Below are 13,707 nucleotides of genomic sequence, written 5' to 3' on the forward strand. Positions count from 1 at the left end.
ACCAAAGGTGGATCAAACCAACCAATAACAATTATATTAATACTAAGAGATCAAGCCATCTTACCGCCCTTTTCAAAGGCCATAAGCCACAATACTCAATTTCATGCCAATTATACAATATTTATCAAGTTTGATCAACTTACCCTCTTTCCATGGCTATCTTCATCATCCTCATATTCCAACAATTAACAATACAATAACAATGATAATAACAACATTCAACTATACAAGCTAAGCTAAGCATAAGCCAATAATCAACATGAAGACCAATTCACAATTTTGTCCATTCAAGGCTAACATCCCACATCCTTCAATTCACTAACAATTCTTAACAATTCCACATAGATAAATACATATATGAAGAGTCCACAACAATCTACACAATAATCGTCCATCAATTACACAAAATCAATACACCCACTTTAGGCCAAATTTAGAGAATTTGAGAAGACATGGGTTCATGGGAATTTCTTTCTAAAAACCATTAATAATCATTAATAACCATATAAATCATCATTTAAAACCTTTTTATGCGAGAACCCATGCTAGAATCGAAATAGGTTTTTGTGTGTATTTGAAAAACCTTGAAAACCTTTTGATTGGGTTCCTTGAAAGAAAGAATAATCAAGGATAAGGATCCCCATACCTCTAAGTTGAAAACCCACGAAAATTGAAGAAGAAGCACTCGAAATCTTCAATCCTAGCTCCAACTCCTCTTCTTCCTTGAGTTAGAGAGAAATATATGAAAGGAGATGGGTTTCTTTTTAATTCTAAGAGAAGTGGATTAAATGAAAGGAATTAAGTCATAAAAAGGCCTTATAGTTGCTAGGAAAAGAATAAAATAACATAGGATCAATTTTGGAAAAGGACTAAGAACCCATAAAGTCTTGACTTAAAAATTCTACCCCTTCCCGCCTTAGTTCGCCCTTTTTTTTCAGCCTGACAGTGCTTCGATATTTCGGGCATAACTTTTTACTCCAAGGTCGGAATTGGGCAAACGCAGTGGCGTTGGAAAGAGGACTCAAAGACCTTTAATTGGATAGGTAAAGGTCCACCTAATTCATTTTGAGCTAAAAGATATGACCATTTAAAGTTGACCCTTACAACTCACTAGTTCAAATGACTAGTTTCCGGACGTCACGGTCATTTCTCATCATTTCATCAAGTTCTCAACTCCAAACTCACATGTGAGGCTCTAGTTTCACTAGTTCATTTTTAGGGTCGTTACAAAAGATGTGGACCAGTTGAAGTCCACCGAGATGTCGATGATTTTCGGGACAATGGAGATCCCTGATATGCCAGTTGTGCGAAATATGCCTCTGTCTATAGCCGAAGTTGAGGTAGTTGTTGAGTCTGAGGCTGAGACCGATGAAGAGCATCTGGGTGTTGATGAGGAGGCATCTTACGAGGGCATTAAAGAGATTGAGGAGGCCATGGTAGAGTGAGTTGTGCATATCTCTTTGGAAGACACTCCCTTGGCTGACCCTAGGGGTGTTAAAAGTGATGATCTTATACCGGGAACTAATGCCTTGATAGACGGAGCGACTGTTTAGACATGACCCCTCTTTACCTCCCTCTCTGTCACATTTTTATTGATTTTTGGATACTTTTATTGCATTTGAGGGCAAATTGTTTTTTATATGTGGTAGGGTGAGGTATTTCCATACCTACCTCTTGGATTACTATTTCGTGTATATACTGGGTTTTATGTTGAAAAGTTGTGTTTTAACACTATTTTTGTGGATGTTGGAGCTTGTGGCTCCTTGTTTTGAATGTAAATGGTTTTTGACCCTTTTGAAAAATTTATGCCACTTATTTATTGTGTTTGAATGTGGTTGTTTTGTTGTGAATTTCAGTATCGGTGTTGATCAATACCGATGACTTGAATAGTGCTCTCAATCTAACAAGAATGAATGTGCGGTTACAATTAGGCCAAATGGAGTTGCATAGACAATATGTGAACTTTTTGCATCTCGTTGTGACTAGCCAATTATTGAATGAGTCTCTTGTGATGAACATTGCACACTAGCAAAAGTGTGGAGCCTTGTTTGATATTGGTGCCAATGCCTTGTGTGATGAGATAACTGTGAACCATGTGTGATGAAACCTAGAATTTGCCATGTTGGTACGGTTAACTAAGTGATGCAAGCTCTTGAAATGATTTTAGGCAACAGTTTTAAAGAGTGAAGCGATTTGACGTTGTACCTCTTTTGTGGCAAACCTTGTGAGATGTGTGAACTTTGCTTGAACACCCTTTGAGCCTTGGCCCTTTTCTTGGAAGAAACTTGATACAAGTGTGACCCCTCTTTTTCCCTTGACCTATAATCATCATGAGTTGTGCTTTGTTTGAATAGTCAACTTAGCCTAAAAGCCTAAGTTGGGGGTGTGGTGAAAAAAGAAGGTAAATAAAGAAATGTAAAGGAGTCCCCCTTAGATCCATGATTATGAAAAAGATGGAACCCCTCCATACAAAAAAAAAAAGAGAAAAAGAAAAGAAGAATGTAAAAGAGAAAGAATGAAAAAGTTGTTGAATAAAGTTGTGAAAATGCAAAAAGAAATAGGATGTTTGGTAGTCCATGAAAAGTAAATAATTGGGTGACTTTGGAGCATGAGTGAAAATGTTGAAAAGAAAGTATTGTTCATACCACATTTCATGAGGATCACAACCATTGAGCCTAAATGACAATACCTTTAGCACTCAGCCCCGTTACAAGCCTTTAAAATACCTTTTTGATCTTGAGTGAGCTGAAACGATTGTTGGTTGGAAAATTAGGACAAACCTATGGGTGAAGTCATGCATGTGTTCATCTTTGTGTGTGTGAGTGTTGATTCTGATTTCGGAGTTATAAATTGTGATGAATAGTGTGTGAATATGGAATCATTCTTTGTGTGAGGGCATTTGAGCACCTTTATTGAGCTTGAACTTACATTTGAAGCAAGTATTGTAAACTTGAAATTCTTTGGTAATAGTGAGTCACAACTTGAAACTTTTAGTGCACAATTGATCCTTGTTTGAGTAAGTTGAGAATTGTTGTGCGCATTCATGATTGAGTCTTGTGTAGCACTGTTTGAGACATCCTTTTTGAACTGCTGAACTTGAGTTTTACTTGATGACAAGCAAAAGTTTAAGTTGGGGGTGTTGATGAGTCTGAGATATGTACTCATTTAGGGCTTATTTACAATGATTTAGTGTCCTCAAATGCTTAATTTGTTCCAATAACTGATGTAAAACCCTTGATTTCAAGGTATATGGATTGAAGAACTAAGCATGGACACTAATTTGCAAAAAGGAACAAAGCAACTGAAAGAACAAAGAAATGAAGGCTTGGTGATCGCCGAGTCCATTGGCGAGTCGCTAAATGGCCATTTGACCGCTTAAAGTTCTAGTGTGCAAAGCCATGAAGGAAAGAACCAAGTTGGCGGGAGAAAGTAGTAGTTGGCGGATCGCCGAGTGGTTCCACGATGCAGTGTTGGATCGCCTAAAGTTGCAGACCTTGAGGATGCTGAAGACGAAGGAGAGAAGGCGATGAACTTGACCAAAGGGCGGATCACCGAGTGGATAGACGAACTCGACTTATTTAGCCGAGTGGCTCATTGTAGCACATTTTTGGCGACTATAAATACATTTTTGAATATTTTTTTTAGTATCTTTTGAATCATTTTTTTCACTATCAGATTTTCGTGAGAGAATTTTTCAGTTTGGAGAATAGAACTCTGAGTATTGAGACTAGTTTTTCCCAATCTTTGGAGTTTTGAAACTTTTCACTTTTGAGAAATTGAAAGTGGGTCTTTCAGATTCTTCATTTTGGAGCATTGTAAAGATGAAAGTAATGTTACATAGTTGATGGAAACTCAGTTTGGTAACGATTTCTATCTTTTTATTATGTCTAGCTAAAACCCAATTCTTGGGGTGTGATTATGTGACTATGGGTTGATTTAGCTTATAAGTATTGCCGATTGTTAGTTTAAATGCTCTTTAGAAGTGATTTCAATCATTAATTGTGGTTTAATTTAAGAATTGTAGTTGCAAATGAAGTTCTAACTTCGTGTTTTTGACTTGTTCGAGAGAGAGGTTTTAAAACCAAGATTCTTGATTGATGGTCAGTGCGTATTTGGCTATCATGGGTTCTGTTGGAGAGAGTGAATCCTAAACCCTTTTTGACACATTCAGCTTAAGAGAGTGAATGTGCTAAGGCGTAGATTGTCCTTATTTTGCATGCTTGTTGATGTTCGAGAGAAATCGACTTGATTCGGGGTAAACTATTTGAGAGAAAGTTTACCTCCTCTATAGTTTAGCCTGTTAACTAATATTTAGGTATATCCTAACATTTGCAATTACCCATTTGTCGACATAAGCCTATAATCAAATCATATCCCAAGAACCCGTCCAATATTCATATTTCTTATTGGTTATTGTTGTTGTTGTTTCTAATTTAAACCAAAACCCCCTGTTATTTGACATTTGTGTCACCCGATTTGAATTATGTTTTTATTCGATAATGTCTATTCCTATGATTGAGATGACCATGTTCCTACTTCCTATTTGACTCTCAAATACGTACCACTCCCTGTGGGATTCAACCCCAACTTATTTAGTTGGGTTATCTACTGACTAGCGATCGTTGACACTTAGAATTGGATGAAGTGTCTTGGTAACGTTAATCAGTCATCACCTGGACCCTCTATGGCTCCGTACCTTCTTGAAACCATTGTACAACATCTGATTGTGCTTGGAGCTTGTAGCAAGCTAGAGCTGCAGCTTCACTAGCACCAGAGGATCAGCCTATAACAGAGGCACCTCAGGTCCAGGTACCACCTAGAGGTGCTCAACCTGTGAATGTGGCCTAAGCCATACCTTTAAAGAAGAAAATGCTTGGAGTGTTTCTCATACTCTAACCTCTACGGGTTTTTAAGGCTGTGGGTGGGGATACCCACAAGTTTCTTACAACTTGCCATTAGCGACATCATATTCTAGGTTTAGTGGAGTCGAGAGGAACCGAATTCACAGCGTATCTCTTAGATGGGTCAGCTAGTAAGTCGTGGAGTACCTTCATTTTGACCAGTTCAATTAGGTCTCGTCTTTTCACTTGGACCAATTTTACTGAGGTTTTTTTTTGCTTGGCTCATCCCTCACAACTTCAATGATCGCCTCAATATCAGTTCTACGGGTTAGAGCAGTGCTCCCATGAGGGTGTCAGAGTATGAGGTGAGGTTCCACAAGTTGTTCGACCACACTACTATGATTATACCTACTAACAAGAAAATAGTTTAATGCGTTGTGTGTGTGTTATGGCTTCAGCGGATGGAGATTTAGTCTATGGTTTCTATGGGTCATTTAATTCTCGATGTTGTTGATCACGACCACACTGAGTAGCTTAGTCATGAACCCCAAGGAGGCAATGAAAAAAGGCCTACAATGATGCCAAAATCTTTAAGTTGTTGCTTGATTCAGAGAATTTGGGCATAACACGAGGCAACAACAACATATTCTCCTTCATCCATAGGCAAGGTGACTGAGTTATGTTTCCTAGTTTCTCATAATACTAAGCATGGCCCTAAGAAGTGAGCCATTTTAGATGTTCTTTTTCTACCTACCAAGTAGACTACATAGTCTGCAAATGCAAATCGACCAGATCAAATGAATCATTTGTAGGATGCGAGAGAACCAGGCTCAGCGCTTGTTTGAGATATCACAAAATCCTTTTGATAGCCTTTAGATGGGATTCTTTGGACATGATGTGAAGCATGCATAGAGTACAACACTAAATACAATGTTAGGTCTATTAGCTATTACGTACAGTAGAGATCTGATCATTCCTATATACTTCGTATCATGTACCAAGACCAGGTTCATCTTTGTCAAGTTTTGTTGTTGTTGCAATTGGAGTGTTATTCGTCTTTGCTTCATTCATGTTAAACTTCTTTAGTAGAGTGTTTATGTACTTCTACTAATAGGTTGAACTGAAAGATGAGGAATGTTTGATTTGATGCCCCAAGAAGAAGTTGACCTCTCCCGTCATGCTCATTTAAAATTCGTTGCTCATCAGTTGTGCAAAGTCAACCCCATGTTTTGCATATTTACCTCCAAAGATAATGTCATCTAGATACACCTTAACTATGAGAATATTGGAGCCCTGATTTCGAAGAACGGTGTATTGTCAATCTTGTCTCTTAAATACCCGTGTGCATGCAAGAAACTTGATAGGTGATCGCACCAATCTCTTGGGGATTGTTTTAACCCATACAAGGTTTTTCCTATTTGTACACGTAGTCGGATGGTCAGAATTTTCAAATCCGGGGGATTGTTTGACAAATTAAAGAAACTTTGACCACCTAAATAAGAACTGGGTTCTAGTTGAATTTTCAGAGAAAAAAATGCAATACAATAAAATAGAGATTTTATCGTGGAAAACCTCCTTATTTAAGGGAAAAAATAACAATCTACCCTCGTAGCATTTTAAACCAAACTTCCCTAACTTAAAAGAGAAACTTTAGATTACAACTCTATAATAAAAACTACTAACTCTAGTAAATCACCTAAATATCTCACTCTAACTGTTCAACAATTAACTATAATCGTATACTATACTCTTCAAGAAGCCAAACTCACTTTCTGTTACAAAACTTCACAAATTCTCTTTCACTCTCAATATAATTATCTCTAAACAAAAATTCTAAGATGAACAAATCCAAACTAATCCTATAAAAAGAAAAACCTAACTGTAGTTATTCCTTTTTCTGTTGTATACTCTTTAGCGTTGCACTGCTCACGCCACTAAATTATCTCAATTTATGAATTTCAAAAGTTGTTTTTCTCTTTGTCAAAGATCCTTTTATAAGGGCGGATTAAACCCTAATTGAATCCTACAAGGAAAGTAATTCGTTTCCTAAATTTTTCCTTTCCATATAAGGAGTCTTCTTCACTAATTTACCTTAATTAGGACTGTTTGTCTTCAACGCGTTATTTCTTCTTTCCCGCTCTTTTATCTTAGTTCTGGTACAAGCTTGTAAACCGGGTTTACTTTGTCATTGTGAAAACTTTACTCAAAATATTGTCATGTCATCATTAATTTATTTCTCCTCTGAGGACTCAATTTCTTGAGTATCTATCAACAGATATAGAGATTAGTTAGAAAACTCAATATTTTGACCATGTTTCTTTTTTAATGCAGTGTTGGAAAAGATCAATTATATAGTTATTAGGCTAAATCAATAGAAATTATTTGCATATGAAAATCAAGTCCTATTAATTGCAACTCCTGTAAAATAAAAATGGAATGTGGAGACGTGAATAACATTTCATTTAAAATAAAGTTGTCGTCATGATGATGTATGTTAGTTTGTCACGTCTCTCTTTATCTTTTATGGATTCAAATATAATTTAAAATGATAAAAATTAAAATAATAATTCTAAACGGATAAAAAGAGAAAATAGGTGTGGAAAATTGAAACAAGGGACTATATCTTTTTCAAATGTGTCAGAAGTAAATTATTACGTCAATGATGATTTTAGCATGAAATCAGAAACCTATTTAGGATAAATAATCAACTAAGAACCATTAATGACATAATTATCTTGAATGTCTAGATCTCATTAATTAATTAAGTTATATACATTCTTTCTATGACCTGACCAAAAATAGAAAAAAAAAATGGTCAACTCCATGGCCACTATATACGTAGTGTGACTAAAATACAGGACTTGCAAATTTAAGTTTAAATGTCTAATTGCACTTTTTTATGGTTTAAAATCGCTGCAAATTGTAATTATATAGTATTACATGGGATAATCTTAGTATCATTGCGTACTAAATTTTCACATTTTTTGGTAAGATCATTCAATTCCTCACCTTAATTGTAATCTCCTCCTTAATTTTTCCCTTTCCCGACCCCTAATTTTTAAAACAATAATATATTAATGAATATCATATTTTATCACATTAAAAAAGAGTGTCATGTGATATAATTTTGTTAGTTGGACATTAAAGAAAGAATAAAATAAAAAATAAACATAAAATGTCTATAGCAATTATAGTTACAAGTAAACTTACAATCGGTATTGATGCATGATAATTTTTACCTCTTTTTAGCCCTGTGTTGTTTCTTAACAAAAGAGAAGTACCATGAATTTTTGGGTTTTGAAAGGTCTAAAATGAAAATGAAGAGTTTTAACTTTTCCGAAAGATGGTGACATTTGTGACAATTGGGAAAGGTTGTGATTATTCTGAAGGATTTTGGCTTTTCCAAGAGGTTGTGACTTTTCTAATAAAGCACAATAAGCACATGTTTACTCTATTGTTTGTTCTTTATAACTATATGAGTTTTCTCTTTTTTTTAACTACATAATTTTTGAAATTCTTTTTAATCTTCACAAAACAAATTCTACTGTACTTTTTTGCCGTTGAGTGGTTAGCTGACTTTGAGATTTCAGGTAGCAATAGTAATACAATTTGAACAACATGAGCAACCAAGACCAATTCTCTGGCACATCAGAAAGTCTGCTTATTCAAAACTTACCTTAGAAAAAACCCGAAAAATGAGACACAATGTGAAGAAATTGATAGGATTAGTAAGCTACCTTATGCTCTTATTGTCCAAATTCTTTCTTTATTGCCCATTACAGACACGTTTAGAACATCTAATCTCTCTAAAGATTGGAAATACTTCTAGACTTCTATCAATAACATTGTTTATGACACCGAGGAGTATGGTCGTTTAGATAGCTCAGCAGTGCAAAAATATATTTCCTTCACGGATAATGTGCTACCTCTCCTTAGCCATTAAAATGTTCAGATATGATGATGGTCTGTCATATTTTCCCGTATTTGACAAGTGGCTTGAATTATCTGTCAATAAGAAAGTGGAGGATTTACGCATGCATATACGCTATAGAATTGTTTATCCGACTGGGCATGATCAACCCTATAGCTTGTTAGAAGTTCTCTGTAGTAGTTCATCAATTATTAAACTTAAGTGCAATAATTGCAAAATATGAGAAGAATACGTACTAAATTAAACAACTCGGAAGAGTTTAACGCTGAAAAGTTTGTTTATCCGGGATAAACACATTAAACAAATAATGTCAAATAGTCCTCAATTAGAATCATTGAATCCATATGGAATTTTTGGTTTTAATTGTTTGCACAAAATCCATATAGATTCAAAGATTCTAGTTAAGGACAATTTGACATTATTTGTTTAATGTGTTCATCCCGGATTAACAAACGTTCCAGCGTTAAACTCTTCAGAGATGTCCTATTTAGTACGCATTCTTCTAATGTTCTACAATTAATGTAGTTGACTTTTATAATCGATGAACTACTACACAGAATTTCTGGCAAACTCTAGGGTTGGTCATGATGCCTAGCCAGATAAGCAATTCAATAACATATATTCAGGTGTAAATACTCCACTTTCTTATTCACAACAAATTCAATCCACTTGTCAATTATGTAAAAATAAGAAACACCATCATCACATCTGAACATACATTTTTTACTAAGCTTTTTAATGGTAGAGCATCTAAGGAGAGATAGTACATTATCAATTAAGGAAATGAATTTGTGCACTGTCAAGATTAATAATGACTGTAATTGATCCATCATGATCATCCTGACGGGGATCGGTATTCACTCAAAGGTGATACATGTTGCTTTGAAATTGTTGCTCCATATGTTGAATATTTATTGATTTCTGGGGTTTTAATCATATGAAAATTAAGCTCAGGGACCTGTCATTTTTGAACCACGCAAATTTTGATCTCTACTATGATGAATTAGATTAAATGAATGCACACTTACAGAAAGATCTTTTAGCAATCGTTCGTTGTGCTAATGAGCTAATATTGTAATCTTGGTTTACCAAATTCAGTTATTAGTCCCAAATGTCTCCAGTCTTTTTAGGTTGATTGTGAATTGAGCTCCTCTTTTCTACCTATCAACTTGATCGTACGAACAGGGTGATGATTTTTTCAATTAACTTGATTAATTATCTATTGATTCACTTCCTTTTAATTAACTCATATAGTTTTAATTTACTATGTGAGGTTAAATATTAGTTCCTTTGATTGGTCTAAGCTATAAGGTGTTACAAGAATGGGAAATCACTATTAGTTTAGTTTGTAAGCCATGTAAATCAATGTAATTACCATTATTCTGCCTCATTCTTTTGTTCAGGTGATTTATAGTTTGATGTTGGAAGAGGAAGACATCTCATTATTGTTACTGAAATGTAGATGCCTAACAATAAGTTCTTGTATTTCAAAACTTTCCTTCCCTTACACAACCTCTTAAGGTCGACTCGTAATTTGGAAAACCTAATGATATTTCCTGATATGCTAGTATGTTTTCAATTCGCAATATCTTTATGTCAAATGTATATTAATCTCTTACAGCCTCAACAACTTCAATGTCATTACTATAGTTGTTAAGATTACCACCTTACTCGATTTATTCCTGTTCTGTATTTGTAGTACCATGATTTGTTTAGGGCGAAGATATTGATTTGCTGGAAGGCAAGTACCTCTTGTTTGAACTAAACATATTCAAAGTTCTTTACAGAATTTGGAGAATGTCAAGGTTATGCCATTTTGTAGTTGTACGCGTAGTTTTGACGCAATAAAGCTCCATCAATTCTTGAAGTTCTTACTTGAGCATGCAATAAATCCTGATAAACTTGTTATTGTACCAGAGCATAAGGACTGCAACCATTGTTCTACTAATACCTCAAATCTAATGAAGCATTTGTTAGCTTTTCCAACAAGTGCAATTATTTCCTTCAGACCAATTAGTCATAACGTCTTCTATTCCTAGTTTGTTTCTCTTATTTTTGTTGACATTATTTTTTGTTTTAATGAGGATAACTTGTTAAGAAAATTAAATTTTGTGCCAGCCATCAATGAGAATAAAAAAAAGTTGATCCTCCCTTAACATATGGTTTGTGCTCGTAAAAAGGAGAGCTAGTTTGCATCTCCCTCTACAAGGATGGAATCAACCTTATTGGGAGTGGACTAGTTGGTTGGGTGGCCTAGATTGATTATCACTCTTTCTAGTTGGCCTGGAAGTTGGATAGTTTACTTGATATTGTGGTTATTTGGTTTGGGAACCTGACTTTTGTTTCTTGGGTTTGAATTTGTGATTCCTTTCTCTCTTGTAGACTTAGTTACTATCTATACTTGTCGGGCTTACGGGGGTTTGGTTGAGTTTCATTTTCACATGTGCATGAGTGTACATTTTAGGCTTATAGGGGTCTAGTTAGGTTAAGCCTAGATGTACTTAGATTAACTTTAAATATGCTCGTATGCTTTCTTTCATATCCGTTTTTACCTCCGATGTGTTACCATAGCTTTTGTTCTTTCTCAGGTGACTTGGGATTAGGGTTATTCAAGATGGATACTTCTTGTGATTCCTTGTGAGGGGACGTTGATTCATGGTGGCTTAGTATTGATTGATCTCATATTCGACATCCTTTTGGGAGTCAACACCACTCGGGATACTCTTTCTATTTGGATGGTTTTGAAGTAGTATGTCTAGATGGGAGGCTTTGATATTTTGAAATCTTTTTTGAAGTCGACGCGCCCCCATGTCAGCCTTACTAGTTGGGCTGAGAGTTGACTAGCTGGTAGGGCGACCTAGATTGATTATCACTCTTGCTAGATGGGCTAGAAGTTGACTGAATTACTAGATATTGTGGTTATTTGGGTTGGTAGCCTAAATTTTGTTTCTTGGGTTTGGATTTGTGGTGCCTTCCTCTCTTGTAGACTTAGTTACTCTTTATACCTGTCGGGCATACAAGGTCTATTTGATTTTCATTTAAACATGTGCATGAGTGTATGTTCAATGCTTATAGGGGTCAGTTAGGTTTAGCTTAGGTGTACTTAGATTTACTTTCGGTATGCTCGTATGATTTCTTTCATATCTACTTTGACTTCTGTCTGTTTCTAGATTCCATCTTTTCAGATTGTTTTTACCTTTCTTGCTCAGTCGACACGTGATGTCTGCAAATTACTTAGTTTTTATACTCATGCTACAATCCTAATCTATTTCGTCATGCAGGTGTGGTGACTGTTTGTGCAATTAGAAGGATTAGGGATTTGGAGAAGAGTGTGAGCACTTGGAATTTTACATCAGCTTATCTCATTATGTACTTATTTAGCTAGTATTTTTCCTTTTTGAACAAGCTTTGGTTTTTTTCCACTTTTGGGATATTTACTCTTATTTTTAAACAACTTTGTTCTTCTGATTTCTAGGTAATGGGAGGGACCTTTTGTATATTATTTATTGTTTACTCCCGCTTTTGTTTTGTTTGGTGGTTTAGTTTGATTTCTATTTAGTTGTACCTTTACACTTATTTCTTGCTATTCTAGGTTACATATTAGTTTCCTAACTTGAGAGTTATAGTATATGCCCTCATGAATCGAGGAATCGAGTCATGAAAAGTTGGTATCAGAGCCCTGAATTTGCCTGTCTCACTTGTACAGAGCTAATACGGATTAAAGATTTCTAGATCGGTGTGGAGACATTTGTATCCTATCTTTAGGAGGTTATAGGGTGTCTTTAGGAGTTTATCCTCTTTTGTATCGATTTCATGCAGTGTGTGTAGTTGGTTTCTTGAAATCTCACTTGTTTCATTCTTTTTAGAGGATGTCTCATACATGCCATATGACAGCTCGATGAAAGGGTTGACCTCTACTGCCGACCAGGAGTGCATCACTAGCCCTGAAGAGAGAGAGAGGTCTGAAGCCATCTTCTGATGGCCTTCAGATGGGATTTCTTTGGACATGATTGGAAGCATGCACATAGTCAAACACAAAATACTATGTTAGGTCTAATAGCCATTACGTACAATAGAGATATGATTATTCCTATATACATTGTGTCATGTACCAGGACCAAGTTCATCTTTATCAAGCTTCGTTGTTGTTGAAATTGAAGTTTTATTCTTGTTTGCTTCATTGATGATAAACTTCATTAGTAGCACATTTATGTACTTCTACTGATGAGTTGAACTGCTAGATGAGGACTCTTTAATTTGAAGACCCAAAAAGAAGTTGAGCTCTCCCATCATGCTCATTCAAAATTTGTTGCTCATCAGTTGTGCAAAGTCAACCCCATGTTTTGCATATTTTCGTCCAAAGATAATGTCAACTAGATACATCCGAACTATGAGCGTATTGGAGCCCTGATTTCGAAGAACAATGTATTATCAATCTAGCCTCTTGAATACATGTGTGTAAGCAAGAAGCTTGATAGGTGATCACACCATGCTCTTGGGGATTGTTTTAATCCATTCAAGGCTTGTCCTGTTTGTACACGTAGTCAGGATGGTCATAATTTTTAAATCCGGGGGGTTGATTGAAAATTAAAGAAACTTTGACCACCTAAACAAGAACTGGGTTCTTGTTGAATTTTCAGAGGCAAAAAAGTAATAAAATAAAATAGAGATTTTATCGTGGAAACCCTCCTTAATCAAGGGAAAAGAAACAACGATCTACCCTCGTAGCATTTTAAACCAAACATCCCTAACTTCAAAGAGCCACTTTAGATTACAACTTTGTAATAAAAAAATTTAACTCTAGTAAATCACCTAAATAGGTCACTCTAACTGTTCAACAATTAACTATAATTGTATACTTTACTCTCCAAAAAGCCAAACTCACTTTTTGTTACAAAACCTCACAAATTCTCTTTCACTCTTAGTACAATTATC

The 13,707-nt window shown here is 35.4% G+C and overlaps 2 pseudogenes; both read left to right on the forward strand.

The window, feature by feature from the left end:
- Positions 1-8,459: 8,459 nt before the first annotated feature.
- LOC125863386 (putative F-box/FBD/LRR-repeat protein At1g78760) lies at positions 8,460-10,811 on the forward strand (annotated as a pseudogene).
- A 127-nt stretch (positions 10,812-10,938) lies between these two features.
- LOC125863463 (U6atac minor spliceosomal RNA) lies at positions 10,939-11,048 on the forward strand (annotated as a pseudogene).
- The last annotated feature ends 2,659 nt before the right edge of the window (positions 11,049-13,707 follow it).

This window comes from Solanum stenotomum, chromosome 4 (assembly GCF_019186545.1).
Source record: "Solanum stenotomum isolate F172 chromosome 4, ASM1918654v1, whole genome shotgun sequence".
Lineage (NCBI taxonomy): Eukaryota > Viridiplantae > Streptophyta > Magnoliopsida > Solanales > Solanaceae > Solanum > Solanum stenotomum.